Source organism: Felis catus, chromosome B3 (genome assembly GCF_018350175.1).
Source record: "Felis catus isolate Fca126 chromosome B3, F.catus_Fca126_mat1.0, whole genome shotgun sequence".
Classification (NCBI taxonomy): Eukaryota; Metazoa; Chordata; class Mammalia; order Carnivora; family Felidae; genus Felis; species Felis catus.
The window spans coordinates 93,007,222-93,023,347 of NC_058373.1; the positions used below are offsets into that span (position 1 = coordinate 93,007,222).

At 40.0% G+C, this 16,126-nt stretch overlaps 1 long non-coding RNA gene across 1 annotated transcript in view; it reads left to right on the plus strand.

Annotated features, from left to right (window-relative positions):
* LOC123386060 overlaps positions 1–15,686 on the plus strand; it is a 54,713-nt gene extending 39,027 nt beyond the window's left edge. The window contains exons 3-4 of the long non-coding RNA XR_006599562.1: positions 14,439–14,568; positions 15,520–15,686. This is a non-coding gene — a long non-coding RNA (uncharacterized LOC123386060). The remainder of the gene's footprint in view (positions 1–14,438; positions 14,569–15,519) is intronic.
* Positions 15,687–16,126: the final 440 nt, after the last annotated feature.

A 16,126-nucleotide genomic window follows, 5' to 3' on the forward strand; every position in this document is an offset into this window, starting at 1 on the left:
AAAGGAGAGGCTTTTACAGAGCTTCCAGGATTTCTGGAATGACAGTTCATATACTATGATGGGCACCTAGATAAGCGACTCACTTGTCAGGCCCACCAGCATCCATCACTATAAGGAGGAACAGTATCTATCTGCAAGCATCATTGTATTCCAGATGGAATGTCATAGTAAAAACCATGTGAATTAGTCGAGAAATTTCCACTCTCCAAAAATTCACACAAGACCCAAACCCTTCTACTTAGCTATCCAAGACTTTATATCTTATAGCAGCAAACATTAGGAGCCTGAATACTGAATACTGAATAACTACCATTGTAAGCCATATTTTACACGTTATTAAATCTCTGCTTTGCATCAGCTTGATTTATTCAAGTCCTGGCCTATGAGCCTAGGCTAATTTATAGTGATTAATTCATCATTCATGTCCTCATTGATTCTGAAAAGTTATTCCCACCTCCCTGATAGTTTACTCCATACCAGCTCACATGGTCTTTTCTCCTTGCACGAACTTTCTTTTGGGTTCTTTACAGATTTGTGTGTATGACCAGAAGGAAGAAAAATGACCAAAGTAACATCTGCTCAGCCCTGAAATAGTGGGGGAAAAGAGATACATATACCCACACATATATGTGAGGGCTCATAAACTTAAGGTAGCATACAACAGAGAATATTCACTTTCTCTTTTTTAAAAGAAAGACTTTAGTAAACCTGACTCAAATTTTAACTCTTCAGTTCCATTCCTACTGTACAGTATAGTAGAAACTACTATATCTGAAACTACTGTTATAAACTTGGTAACATTTCCATGTTCACTGTTTCCCATTTTTTTAATATCCTGTTTATTACCACATGTTTATCAGCAGAAAAATTCTTAAAATAAAAATCCTTGCTGCCTGTGTTCTGACACAGTAAGCAAGTATGCAGCTGGGGACGAGCCCCGTCTCCCTACCACAGTGTCCAAAGTGCTGGGTTGAGTAGGATATCTCCTGAGAAGAGAAAGAACAGAGGCACCACCTGGGTCAGGAGGAGCCCTGGGACTGAAGCAGGAAGGTCTGTGCAGTGTTGTCCAGCAGCGGGCTTCAGTCTTTATTCGCAACATTCTTTCCCTAATTATCTCAGAACCAGAAGCACGCACCAGCAGATCTCCTGAGAGAAAGCTGTAATGCATGTATTCTTAAGATGGAGAGGAGCAACTTAGTGTTGCTAGCACACTGGCAGGCTGAGTGCTGTTTGGGCTTTGTGGGGGTGGGGCTGGGGGGCTGGTTGGGGAGGGTAGCTTATTTTGTTTATATGTTTGGGTTTGGTTTGGATTAGATTTGGTTTGATTTGGTTTGAGTGGCACTTTTAATTCTGTTCCTTCACTTCTAATAATGTGCAAACCACTCCACCGATTGTTTGCAACTTTCCTGCTATCTTCTCGATTGTTTTTCTTTCCTCTTACCTGTGATTTCTGCCAATTCTCAAAATCCATTATGATTATGAATATACTTTACATTTACATGGCATTTAGTATATAAAGTACTCATGTCATGTTCATTTAAACCTTCTAATAACCCTGTGCAATGTATATTACAGCCACCATTTTACAAATTTTTTAAAATGCAGTTAAAAACAAATGTTTTTTTTTCAGATTATTTAACATTCCTGGGTGCTTACAATGTACAAGGCTTTGTGCTAGGTGCTATATCTGCACTCTGTTCTCACAACAGGCCAGAATGGTAGGGATTATTAATTCTCCTTATGTTACAGATAAGAAAATACATGCTCTAGCAAGATTAAGTAACTTGCCTACAGTCACACAGCTAGTAACTGGCATGGCCAAAATTTTCCTGAGGTTACATAACCACCAACGCCAGAGCCAGCACTAGAGCCTAGGTTTTCTAATTCTGAAAAGGGGCAGATCTACAGCTCTTTTGTTACAGCTCTTTTGTTTGCAAGCCCGTATCCTGGCAAAACAGATTTGCTTGTTTCTTTTGTTAAAATATTCTAAATAAAAAGTGTTGGAAGGCATCATAATAAAAGGAAGTGTTTTCTCCAGAGATTGAGCTTCACACACCGCAAGACAGAGCAGAAAGAGTTAAAAGACCCCACTGAAGCAGACTCATCCCATAATTTATCTAGTGCTATAAAAATGAAAGACTTCTTCAGTTTCCTGGCAGCTTTGCTGTCTTAAAGGTGAAATGCCCACAGGGTCCATAAATAGGTTTTGGGGGGGCGGTTTTTGTTGTTGTTGTTGTTTTTTGGAGTGCTCAATGTTCCAAAGTGTTTTTATCTTTAAAATATTAAGTAAACACTGCAAAGTACTTAAATGGGCTCTTGGGGGATCTCTCGTTTGATTCTGGCCCTTCAGCAAAGCTAGTGAAGTATAGATCTGGAGAACTAATCAAAAGAAAAATAAATTCACAGCTTTCTTTAAATATTTCATAGAATAATGTTTTAGTGTTTCACCTGCCTGCTGTCTCTGCTGGGTTACGAGCAGCTGTCCTGAGCACATGGATTGTGCTGCTCGCATGAACACCTGGACCACAAAAGGAAGACCCAGCAGCTGGGGACTGGCCAAAGAGAGGAAGGCATCAGCACCTGCCTGCTGCAGCCTCCTTTACTTTTTTGACTTCCGCTCAGTAGGGAAGCACATTAGGAGCTGCCTTGAGATGAACAATAATTTGCCAGGTTCTCATCATCCCTGTGGCAGCAGTGTCCACAAGGAGCACTTAACATTGCACAGAGAAAATGGTTCCCAGCCATCAACTTCCTCCCTGGAAGCAGCCAACCATTTCACAAATGGGGACCTGGAGAGTAGCAGGGACATCTCAGCTCAGACGCATCCCTGCTGCTGGGGAGAACAAAAACCACTGCTAACTATTCAGTGTGCCAACAGTGTATGTCAGTACCATCATCATCTATATACGAAGGCTTTTTAATAGCGATTCTAAATGAAACTCCGACATATTCTCCGCCTATCTGAACTCCCAAAGTTCCAAGAGCAAAATCAGAGGATTTATTTTTAAGGCATGTCCTATACTCAATAAAGGAAAAAACAACTGAAAAGCTTTTTCCAGCCTAGCAGGCAGACTAGCAGACACACACACACACACACACACACACACACACACACACACTGCTATATTATTTTTTTCAGATTCCAGCAATATCCACCATCAATTTAAGCCTCTAAAATAGGTTTTATGGTAAAGAATAAATATGGTAATAGAGAATCTAAACTCCGATTTCTCTTTCTGCTTCTCCAAAGATCTGAACTACTGTGGCACAGATAAAAGAGAAAAAAAATGCAGAGACCTCATACCACTGCATTTTCCCCGCCTCTCTAGAATCCACAGGTGCTCTGAAGGGTTCCCAGTTAGCTTGGAAATAGCTGAAACTTGTATCCATCTGGCACGTGGAGTTGATTCACAGCTTTTGGTATCTCTTTACATCCAATGATTTACATGAGGAATGAGGAGCCTCAAAGGCAAAGAACCCAAACATGGTCCATGAGTACAGTTCAGACATAGATGGTATTTCTGGCAAACAAAGGTGAGGAGAAAGATAAGGTAAATTGCCTACAAGCACTTTCAGAGTCTTAAAGACAGAAATCATTCCAAGTAAAGAAGATATCCAGCATGATGAGTAAGATTCAACAACAGAGCCTAAAGTTTAGCAGAAAGTGGCCATTCTGGCTACCTCAAAATAGCTATTTGAACCTGCCAAGGGAAAGAAAAGCAGCCTGAAGGTGCAGCATAGAATCAGCCATCCACGGCAGAGTGGACGGTGGTACCCAGTGGAGTGGGGACAGCAGGGGCTGACCCATGAGCATTTGTGAAACACCACCTAGAGATCCACTGACACCAGAGTCTGAAAAAACTCAAGCGAGTGGGGTTGTCACCCTGCCTTGAGGCCAGTGTTGGGAGTTATCTAGCCAGTGAAAATCAGGAACTGCATTTAATGGGATGCTACAAGCTATTGACATACAATCACTCAATCCTCAAAGACTTCTTTCAAAAAGGTTATAGCTACCCACTCTGGAAGTACAACAGCTACTTGAATTCCCAGCATGGATTTCATATGGGAGCCTCCCTGTATTTTTAGCTGTTCTGAGCCATTCTTATTGAATCCCCAGCCACCCTTTCAGACAGGCAGTGTCTGAAGTTTTAGTACATATAATAGTATCTAAGGCCCAAGTTAGTATCTTCCCAGGCACCTGCTAACACAAATTTCTCTGCTTAGGGTAGAGATTTCTAGTGTACAAGGTGATTGAGCCTTGTGGACGCTGTATTTGCAAATCTTGTTCTTTTATCTTCAACACTTCCCTTCAACGCTTCCCTAAATTTTCAAAAAGCAATTCAAATGACAAAAAACACAGGGCTTTTCTTTGAATGAAAAATATATTTGAGCTTACTTCATTTTTTGACCAAGTCTTTTGAGACATGACATCAGAAAATTAATGTTCCCTGCAGCCCAGATACTTTGCTGCTATGCCTTCCAACTGGAAGATATTAAAAGTAATTGAGGGGCCCCTCGGTGGCTCAGTCAGTTAAGCATCTGACTCTTGATTTCAGCTCAGGTCATGATCTCACAGTTCATGAGATCGAGCCCCACATTGGGCTCTGTTCTGACAGCAAGGAGCCTGCTTGGGATATTCTCTTTCTCTTTCTCTTTCTCTCTCTCTCTCTCTCTCTCTCTCTCTCTCTCTCTCTCTCTCCCTCCCTCTCCCTCTCCCTCTCCCTCTCCCTCTCCCTCTCCCTCTCTCTGTCTCAAAATAAATACGTAAGCTTTAAAAAGTAAAAAATAAAAGTAATTGGAGAAGGTTTCAAACTTATGTGAAGTAATAATCACCCCATTCTTCTGTCACCCTTTACAACAAAACCCTTTGAAAGATCTGCCTCCACTTCTTTTTTTTCTCATTCTTTCCTGCATTCACTCCAATCTGTCCTGTCCCACAAACTCTAAGTTGAAAATTCCTACATCTATTCTTAGTCCTCATTTTGCTCAATCTATGGGCAACAATGGGCACCTCTGTTCACTTGTTTTCTTGACTCCTAAATTTATTTCTGTGGAGTGGGGCTCTCCCCTGCAGTCCAGATTCATGTATCCAACTGCCTATCTCACCTCTCCACTTGATAGCTAAGGCATTTCAAACCTAACATGTATAAAACCAATGTCTTTATTTCTTCTCTCTCCACCTTATTCCTCCTCCCTCATTTTCCCCCAATCTCAATAAATGTCAACTCTATTCCTTCATGGGCCAAAAACCTTGGAGTCATCTTTGACTCCCCTCTTTTTCTCATACCCCACTGTGGAATTCTTCAGCAAATTCTAAAAGGTTGACCTTCACAACATACCCAGAACATGACCACTTCTCACCACCTCCATCACTGTCACACTAGTCTAAGCTCCCATCATCTCTCATCTGGGTAATTGCAATAGTCTCCCACCCGATCTTCCTGTTTCCACCTGTTGTCTATGTTGCAGGCACAATATGTATGTTAAAATGTAATCAGATCATGTCACTTCTCTACTCACAATCCTTCTACAGCTTGCTATCTGCCACGGAGTAAAACCCACAGTTCTTATTTTCATGTGTACAAGGCCTGATCTAATTTGGAGTTCACATTTCTTTGATGTCATCTCCTCTCTCCCTTTTCTTCAACTGCAGCCTTGATAACTTGCTGTTCCTTTAACAGCCCAAACATGTTCCCATCTCAGAGTCCACTACCTGGAGTTCTCTTATCCCACATCATGGCTCACTCTTTCCCTTTCTTTAGACCTCTTCTCAAATATCCCCTCATTGGAGGGGATGCCTTCCCTGACTCTATGTAAAAAGAGCATCCCCACTCCCACTTGTCACTCTCCTTTCCTTGCCTACCTTTGCTGTAATGATCACCGGGCATAATTATTCGCTCTCCCCATTTGAATGCAAGCACCATTAGAGTAGGGATATTATCAACTTTGATTACTGATGCACCTCCATAACCCAGAACATAATCTCACTCACACATCATGTTTCAGCCCCTCCAAGACTTATATTTGTATACATTTTAACATCTCTAAATTGAGGGTGCATCTTATAACGTGCAACTTTTTTATTTCTTTCTTAGTAGTCCGTATAACAGGGGTCTGTATTGTAATTGACATCTTAGAGTCAATGAAATATGGTATTGACATTCAAAACCTATTTTGAATGAACAGATAAATCTCATTTATTATATTTTTAGAAGATATATGGGACTCAGGCTCTTGGGCAAAAGGCTACTGAATTATAATGTAATATACAACTTAATCTACTGGTTTGGAACGCTTATCTGATTTATGCTAAAATAGGGTTACAGAAAAAAAATAGATTAAAAGTATCAAGGAAAGGGAATTGTCAAATTGAAACAGCCTAGAGTAAGGAAGAGACAATAGTGGCAAGAGAATCACCAGAACTTATTAAAAAATTTGAGGTAATTAATCAAACAGACATACATAACTCACTAGCCCCTGAGGGAAATACTGTAGTAACATATAAAACAAAAATTATTCGTAACGGTAACCTGAGACCTACTCCTCACAAAATGAATAAAATATTTAGTATGCTCAGTTCTAAAAGCAGCAAAATAGCACACTGGTATTAGGTTTCCTTCAAAAAATGGTTAAAATAAATATAATTAATTTGGCTTTTAAAAGTGACAAAATTTAACAATCTGGAACATTTACTTCAGTGGCACACTTATGACTTTCTAAATGATGTCATCATTATCGGGGTAATTCTCAGAGAACTTCGAATGGTATTCACTGTGCATTTCAACTAATTTCATTAAAACCCAAGATGATTTCATCCTAGAAGAAAATCTGAGGGATTGCAGAGTTATAAGACCTTTTCACATGAATTATAATCTTTCTTCTTATTTTGATAGATGCTCTAAGTTAAAATGTGTTGGAATAGTACTGAATATTTTCTAGTGCTTACATATTACATGCTTCTACTAGTGAATAAAATTCACCTTCACCCACCTTGTATGCTTCCTGCAAATTAAGGAGGAAAAAGGTTTTATAATATTCTAATTGTGATTCTTTCTGCTATGCTGTTTATATATCTTTTTAAGTTCTGCTTATCATCATAAATTTAGAAAATCTTTTATCAACATAAAAAAAATAAAGTGAAAGTAAAGTCAGTAGGTAAATGATGTGTAGTTGGGAGAGAAAGGTGGGTTGTAGTTTGGGGCAGAAGTAAGAATTTCAGCTCCATATAAATGTAGCTTATTAATGCAGGCTTGTATTGTTCATATGAAGTCAGTATTCCTAGTAAACCTAATTTCCCACATCATAGTTATTAAAATGTTTATTCCTTGGTATCTGCTCTCAAAATATACATAATAAAAAAATTCATTCATCAAAATGCTGAGCGGTTGTCCGTTATTTCTTATCTTTGCTTGTACATATTTTGGGCAATAAAACATCTTACTTCTTTGGTGATAAAAGAAATATTGAGATGTTGACTTTGTGCAAGTTTTTTAAATGTCAACTTTGTGCAACTTTAGTTCCTCATTTGTTGCATAGGGATAGCAATTTCTAAAAAACTAGTTATAAGGACTAAATAATGCCATAATGCCAGTAAAGAAATTTGAGTGGTGTCTGTTACATAGAAAAAAATTCGATCATTATTATTAGATTTATTGCTGTTGTTGTTATTAGGAAATTAGACATTTGCGCCAGAGCATCAATCTAGGAATAATAAAGACAAAGGATTTAACAGAATGCCCCCTTGGGCTGCTTTCATGAGGACTCTGAGTGTGAACAGGGGGTGAAGGCTGACCCCTCACTTAAGCAGTGGACGGAACAAGAGAAAAGACTGTGAACAATTGTCTGCATTAATTCTTCACCCTTTCTTGCATGCCTGCCTCTGCCCTCCACCATTCTCCCACTCTGGGCCAGGGGCTCTGTCCCACTTCTAGTTTTTGGACGTGACCATGTCACTTGCTTTAGCCATTGGGATTTTAGCCTGCTGGGTTATAAAACATAGAACAGAGCCTCAATTGTTCCAGCTAAGGCCTTTCTAGACTGGACAACAAGCCATCTAATACCTGAGTATGTAAGAGATTTCAATCCTGATCAATATAGAAATTATCCCAGACAAGACCAAAAAACCATCCAGTTCATCTGAAAGCTTGGAAGTTAAATATGTATTGTGTTAGTCACAGAGTTTTGGGTGATTGTTACACAGGGTTACTGCGGCAATGAATAACTAATACAGAAGCTGATGTTAGCCAGAGTGGAAACAGTGAAAAGAATGATGACCCAGGTCCTTTTTGATGGAAAAGATGATATGCAGTAAAATGTTAAAAGTATCAAGGGTCTGGGTGCTTCCCTTTCAGTGCAGTAAGGGACAAAGTACTGTGTCCCACTGCAAGATCAATCTTGCAAAATCCAAGAGGAAAATTGAGTGGTAGCAGCTTGAAAGCAGAAAGGAAACCAGGCACAAGTCCTGGGTGTGCAGCAGCGGGAAAAAGACAATGGGGAAAATAAGCCTAGCCCTGAAAAGTTTACCTCTGGGATCAACACAAGAAAGCCACAAGTGATTCCCCAATATTTATTCTCACAGATTTTGCATGGATCATTCTTTTTTCTTTTTTCTTTTCTTTTTTTTTTTTTTGTTTTTGTATAGATCATTCTAATTTTTCAGTAGGGCAAATACCATTACTTTTAAAGTGTTCTTTCTCTCATATCACTTTCCTATCCATTTTCATCACCAAAATCTTAAAGACTCCCTTCCTTCTCACCATATTAATACAAAATAACCCCTTTTCTGGCCTGATCTGGTTCACTCTCTCATCATGAAATCTATTACCAGATGATTTTTTTCTAAGTTTTTATTTATTTATTTTGAGAAAGAGAGAGCCTGCATGAGTGCATAAGTGGGGGAGAGGCAGAGACAGAGTCAGAACGAGAACTCCAAGCAGGCTCCACGCTGGCTGCTAGCTCCATGCCGTCAATGCGCAGCCCCATGTAGGGCTTGATGCTGGGCTCAAACTCACCAACCATGAGATCATGACCTGAGCCAAAATCAAGGATTGGTTAGCTGTTTAACCTACTGAGCCACCCAGGTACCCCAACACCAGATGATTTTTAAATGAAGTTCAATCATGTTTCTTTGCTATCTAAAAATCTTTAATGACTCAGGGTGCTTGGGTGGCTCAGTAGGTTGAGCTTCCAACTCTTGATTTTGGCTCAGGTCGTGATCTCAGGGTCATGGGATCAAGGACCAGGTCAAGCTCCACACTGAGCATGTAGCCTGCTAAAGATTCTCTTTCTCTCTCCCTCTGACCCTCTATCCCACTTGCACTCTCTCTCTCTCTAAAATAAAAATAAACATTTAAAAAATAAAAATATTTAATGATAATTGCCTGTTTAATTACTTATACTTGGATCACTCTTTTACTTAAGATTCTCCACAAAATACACACAATCTCTGTTCCAGGATGGATAGATGGATGGGTGAGTGAACAGATGGGCAGATAGGCAGATTCATAGGTAGGTAGGTAGGTAAGTAGGTAGGTAGGTAGGTAGGTAGGTAGACAGACAGACAGATAGACAGGCAGGCAGGCTCAAACTAAACTATTAGCTACAAGAACACGTTGATTTTACCTCAGGGTTAGAAATATAACTAAGTAGAAGTGGCTTCTTGCACATATTTCTGAATTCCATATTTGCAGCTTCACGGGGCACTAAGACTGTAATTCAGTAATCTTAACCTTGACTTCACATTGAAATCACCTGGAAAGCTTTAATAAATAGTGGTGCTTGGATTCTGGATTAATCACTATGGATATTTAGGATTTTTTAAGGTTCCCTTGGTGATTTTAACATAAGAACCACTACTATAACTGAACTATGCAAGAGTGTTTTTTTTTTCCTTTCTGATCTCAACAAAGATGGCTTGCTTTAGCATACATCTAGCATTTTATTGTATAATGCAATGAGAAGTACAGAACCTTAATTTATAGGTACATTTCAGTGTGTTGGTATCTATAAAACAGAAATATGGACTGTGCACTTTCTTCTCTCCACTTCTCCACACCCCACCCCCCGCCCCCAAAGTGGAATTCTTTGGTAATAATGGCAAGAGAAAGAATGAGAATTTTGCTGCTACTGGATGCAAATTGATGGAGCCCATGTGGTCTCCAATGAGAGGAGACTTAAAAGAAGCCAACTGATTGGATGATGAGCACCAAACTGCCCCGGCCACATAAAAGTGGCTGACTTAGCACATCCAAAGCATCCTGACCTACACAGACCATGTTTTAGCTACTCTTATTATTGCTTCATGTCAATATCACAGATTTAGAGGTCAACATGGCAGCCTAATTTCACCTGTAGGCACATCTGGAAACAGGGTATCTTAGTGGTTTGAATGAGAATCCATGATTTCTGATTAGAGAAAGAACAGCTCTCCACAGGGCAAGCCAAACTATTCTTTCTTCAGACCTATTCTCAGGCCCTAAAGGGACAAATTCAAAAGACTGGATGACTGTGATTAGAATATGTAGTTCCAGGTGTTTTTTCCTTTTTTTTTAAATAACTCAACTCATCCTTCTGCTGAGCCCCCAGCTAAAATTAATACAAAAGCTTTTTGGAAAAGAAGTGGATCACATGACCATAATTAGTAAGAAGGATGTGTGTGGTTGGTTAATTCCCTATCTCCATCCCCTTTACATGATCACATGAAGCTCAAGTTGCTGCTGTCCTGGCCAACCCTTTCCCGGAGCTGCTAATAGCATCTGCTTTGTTGGGACTCATTCCTTCAACTCTCTCCTATACTGTAATGACTTACTCGTCCCCCAGGACCTTCCCATCAGCATTTAGAGAAGCCTCTTTTTTCTCCTTCATAATTAAACTGCCATAAATCTAGTGTCTGGGAGCCAAATCCTCAAGTCCAAGGTCCCTAGTGGGGGGTAGTGGCTGTGGCCACCTCATAGGGTTCCCAGGAGTCCTCAAGGAATTAGGACTGCTAGTGTCTGACCCAGTGTCCCAGAGTTCATGAGGCAGGTACACAAATTCACCTGTTCCTGATCTCACTGTATAAGCTTCAGTGCCAAGATTATACAAACAACTAGTCAGTTAGTTACAGGTGAATATTATCTTACACAGTCACATTCAAAACTATTTTGACACTAGGATACATTTAGTCTTTTATGTTCTAAATATTTTACTCAAGTCTTCTTTCACCTTAAGTTTTTAAAACACATATGTGGGGTTTTTTTTTTTTTTATTTTTTAGAGTGCAATACACTCCCTTCTAGAACATTCCAGTCATTGTGCTATGTAGGGTAACACTAATCATCTGGAAAAGATTTTTAAAAGGCTTTCAACAAGATAGCTCTTTATTACTAGAATACAATTTTGAGTTCAACCTACTCTAAAGAAAAAAGATCACTGCAGTTTGCAACTAGAAAGCACCAATGAAACACAAAATGCTAACAATAACCTCTAGTCCCCCTAGATATACACAGAAGTTCTCCTTCATCACAGTGATGTGAGCCTTCCTAACAGACTTCTAAATCATTCCTGATGAATGAAAACATCTCCCTGAAGGAGTCAATGTATTCACCAGACAGCTCTAGTTATCACCTGTGTTGTTATACTTTGAAAATAACATGATCATCTCAACTACTCAGTGAAAATACTGTGAAAATAGTTTTGCTAAGTGTTGCTGAGTTGCAACAAGCATTAACTTCCATTTAGTATGTGTAACTATTTAAAAGTATCACTATTAATACCATAGCATCCTATAACACTTTTACTGAATCTTCTGAATGTTATAGCCCCTGGATTTGCTGTTGTGAATAATCCACCTCACTTTGCCAGATACAGAAACAGTTCTAGGGCACCTTTTCTCAAAGCAGCAATTCTAGAAAGGCCCGTCATTTCCTCCCTACTGTCTTTATAAGAGCATAATTTACCAACAGCCTGGAAAAGGCAGCTCTATACACTTCATGCTCCACGTTTCTGGGTAAAAGAATTCGAACCAGGATGGGAATTCTGACCCAAGTTGGACCAACGAGATTGTCTCCCCAAAAATTTAAAATTGGGACCCAGAGAATGAGTCAGTCAATTATGGTTAGCAAGCAAAGCAACCTTGTGAGAAAGTAGTGAGTCAACAAAAAAAAAAAATTCCAGTCTGCAAAAAGAGAAAGCAGACTGTCTTGGTTATCTGTTGCCACATAACAAATTACCCCAAAACTCAGGCCTTAAAACAACAAACATTTATCATATCAGTTTCTGAGGGCCCAGCATTCTGGGAGTCATTTATCTAGGTGGTTCTAATCCAGGGTCTTTCATAACATTGTAGTCAAGTTGTCGGCTAGGTCTGCAGGGATCTCAAAACCAGACTGGCCTAAAGGATCTGCTTCTATGCTTCTTAACATGGTTGTTGGCAGGCTTCAGCTCCTCCTGGGATGAGACCCTTAAGGGGCTTGGTTCCTTGCAACACCACATGGACCTCGCCATAGGTCTGCTCACTACATGGCAGCTCACTTCCCCTGGCACCCTGGCATTTAAAGAAGCCTCTTTTTTCTCCTTCATAATTAAACTGCCATAAATCTAGTGTCTGGGAGCCAAATCCTCAAGTCCAAGGTCCCTAGTGGGGGGTAGTGGCTGTGGCCACCTCATAGGGTTCCCAGGAGTCCTCAAGGAATTAGGTGCACAAGTGATGTGCACAAGTGTGTGAAAGAGAGAACACATCTAAGATGGAAGCCACAGTCATCCTGAAACCTAATCTTAGCAGTGACAGTCTATCTCTTTGGCTATGTTACAATTCTTGGAAGTGAGTTACTAGGTCCAGCCCAGACTAGATGAGAAGAGGTTACACAAGAGCATGAATACTATGAGGGAGAATCACTGAGAGCCATATTAGAAGCAGCCTTCCACTGTCTACACCTATGGCTCCCAATAATTCACATCTCTGTCACATGCAAAAGTCTTCATCTCCTTCCTCCCAAACTACTGAGAGTTTTATACTGCTATAGTATCGGTTCAAAATTCCAGAATCCTGTCATCAAAATTAGGTCCAGGAATTGATGGGACTTCTCAGGCGAAGTTCCCAAAGTACAGCTCTTCAAATTCAATACCTCATGATCAACAAACCTTTGAAATTAAAGTTATCTGTTCCCTCTACACACACACACACACACACACACACACACACACACACACACAAGATACAATGGAAGCTGAGTATTGGAAAACTGCTATACACATTCCTGTCCAAAAGGGAACTTATGGGATACACAAAGGAGTCAATGGTCCATGAGAGTTCTGAAATCCAGCTGGGCAAATGTTGGATATTGCTTGATTAGATTTCAAGACCTGGAAATAATTTTCCCTGGCTTTCACCTCTACCTTCTCAGTTCTTTATTCTGCCCTCTGAGTCTTCCTTTTGTTGTGAAAAATAGCATGTGTTTACAGCTAAACAACTATCACAGTCTCTTTCCTTCCAGTATAATTCTGGGATTCAAAAGCCTCTCCTCTGTTTAAAATTATCTCTGTCCCCCCAAGTCCAAGCTGGAAATATACCTGCATATGTAGCTCTTTTGAAAACTTTATGGGTCCACTCTGAATCATCTTGGGGTTCACTCCATTAGACATACTCACAAATCTTGAAATACGCTTTTCTCTCCCTTGAACCTTGGCTGAAACAACAGAGACACAATGCTCTTAAACTGCCTGGAAGCACTACGGTTTCATTGAGAGGATCTGTGAGAAGCACCATTAATCTCTTTAAAGGGCCCTTTGTGTTACTGACTAGTACCCCAGGGCATGACCTTTGATCTTTCTGAGATCTTAACAGTTTTGCCAGTCAGATCCTTTGCTTCATCTTTAGATCTCTGTCCTCCAGGCAGTACCCTGGATTTGAATATTGATCAAAACCCATCTCTTAATTTTGGCACCAGTAGCCATCTGGAAAAACAAAATTTTTAAAACTATCAGGTCTTGGCTCCTTTTAACTTAACATCCTTCTCTCAATTTAATTCTCTCCCATTTTACTATATAAGCTACAAGAATAACGCAGACAGCATTTTCCACATGTTGCTTAAAAATCTCCTGAGCTAGGTCACACAGTTCTTAAAGCACATTTTCTACTTTTCACATACTACAAGCAACAATGTTGCTAAGTTTTTGGCCCCTAACAAGAATTCCCTTTTCCTTCCGTTTACTGCCAGCATTCACCTTCAGCCTTATAAGAGAACAAAACTTTTCTATTAACAGCTTCTTTGAGGCACTCTAGAATTTCACTAGATTTGCTCAAATTCCAGTTCCACAGCCACTCCTACATTTTAGGTTTTCACCATGGCAGCACCCCACTTCTAGGCACCAAATCTGTATTTATTATCTGCCGCTAGGTAACAAATTATACCAAAAATTAGCAGCTTAAAACAACAAATGTTTATGTTTCTTCGCTTACAGTTCCTGGAAGTCAGGAATCAGAAGCAGTTTGGCTGGGAAATTTCGGCTCAGAATATCTCATGATGTTACAGTCAAGCAGTCAGCTGAGGCTGCAAACATCTCAAGGTTCAACAACTCAACTGGGGATGAGGTATCCACTTACAAGCTCATGTGTTTATTAGCAGGCTTTCGGTACTCATAGGCTTTCAGACTGAGGTCTTCAGTTTCTCATAGGTGGTTGCACTGAGGACCTCATGTCTTCACCAGTTCAACTGGGTCTTTCCATATGGCTACTCAAAACGTGGCTCTTTGTTCTCGCCAACACAAGTGTTCTGAGAAACAGGAAGAGTGCACCTACCCAACATTGAAGTCACCACTTTCTTAAATCTAATCTCAAAAATGACATCCCATTTACTTCCACCTTTAGAAGTGGGTCAGTAAGTCCAGGCAACACTCAAGAAAGGAAGATTACAGAAGGGCCAGATATGTACAGATTACAAATACCAGGAAGGGAGGGTCATTGCAGACCATTTTAGAGGTTGCCTACCACATACTCCCAAGATGAGAGACAACGATGTGGCAAGAGAAAAGGAAAAGTCATCTGGTGGTGTTATGCCCTGAATTCGTGATCCCCAAATACTGCCAGGGAGCCGAGTCCGATGTAAAAGCAAAAGAGCCTTTATTCGAGCTAGCTCGAGCTCAATCCCCTACCTGCACCTACGCAGCAGTGAGATACCAGGGAGAGAGAGCGAGTTTCAAAAGGACAAAGGTTTTATTGGGGCCTAGGGGCAGTTGGTGAGGTAATGGCTATGGCCTCAGCCGATTGGCTGGGGAAGGGTCCGAGTCCTGTTAGGCAGGTGAGTGGGAGGTTACTCAAGGGGAGGAGGCGTGGTCAAGATGATGGATACAGAACAAGATTGAGTTGGCCGGGGTAGGCCCACCCTTTCAGTAGATTTCCAGTATAAGAGATGCCTATTTCCAATAGGTGCATTATATGCGATTTCTCCGAACACCTAAGATAAATACACCTACTCTTAAGCAACGTTGAGTTTCTGATCCTTACAACCAAATTTTTCCTAAACTATATCCTATTTTCTTGCAGACTCTGTACTCCACCATTATGAAACTGAAAGCAAAAGTAATATACACCTCTATAATCTAAACAAGACTCAGAATGTCTGAACTGACCTGCAGATTCTGTAGATCAGGCATGTTCGTGTTCTGCTGACCCTGTCAAAAAAAAAAAAAAAAAAAAAAAAGAAGCTCTCTGCCAGCACATTAAAGACAGCACACTTACATTAGAAGCTGCACTTTTAATTTCTGTGACATGTAATGAGGCAGTCTAACTATTCAGAATATTTTATTAGGTCATAATGTGTTAAATGTGGTTTAATCAAGAGCTGCCATTAGATAGCTTCTCAATGAACTTCAGATGTAAGATGATCATATAACAAGTCATCTATGGAATGCCTCTGAAACAGTGTTAAGAAAGATGGGCCAGTTCTGCAATATGAGCAATATTACCCTCATAACTAGTAATAATAATGATGAAGATAGCTAATATTTATTGAACACACACATAAGTTTCTCTTACAGCTCAAGGTAGCTATACTGGAAATGCCCATCATTTTATACTCTTACACACGCCCACTCTTTTTTAGAAAACTTACACTGAGAAAATACAACTTGCATTGTATTGATTACTACAT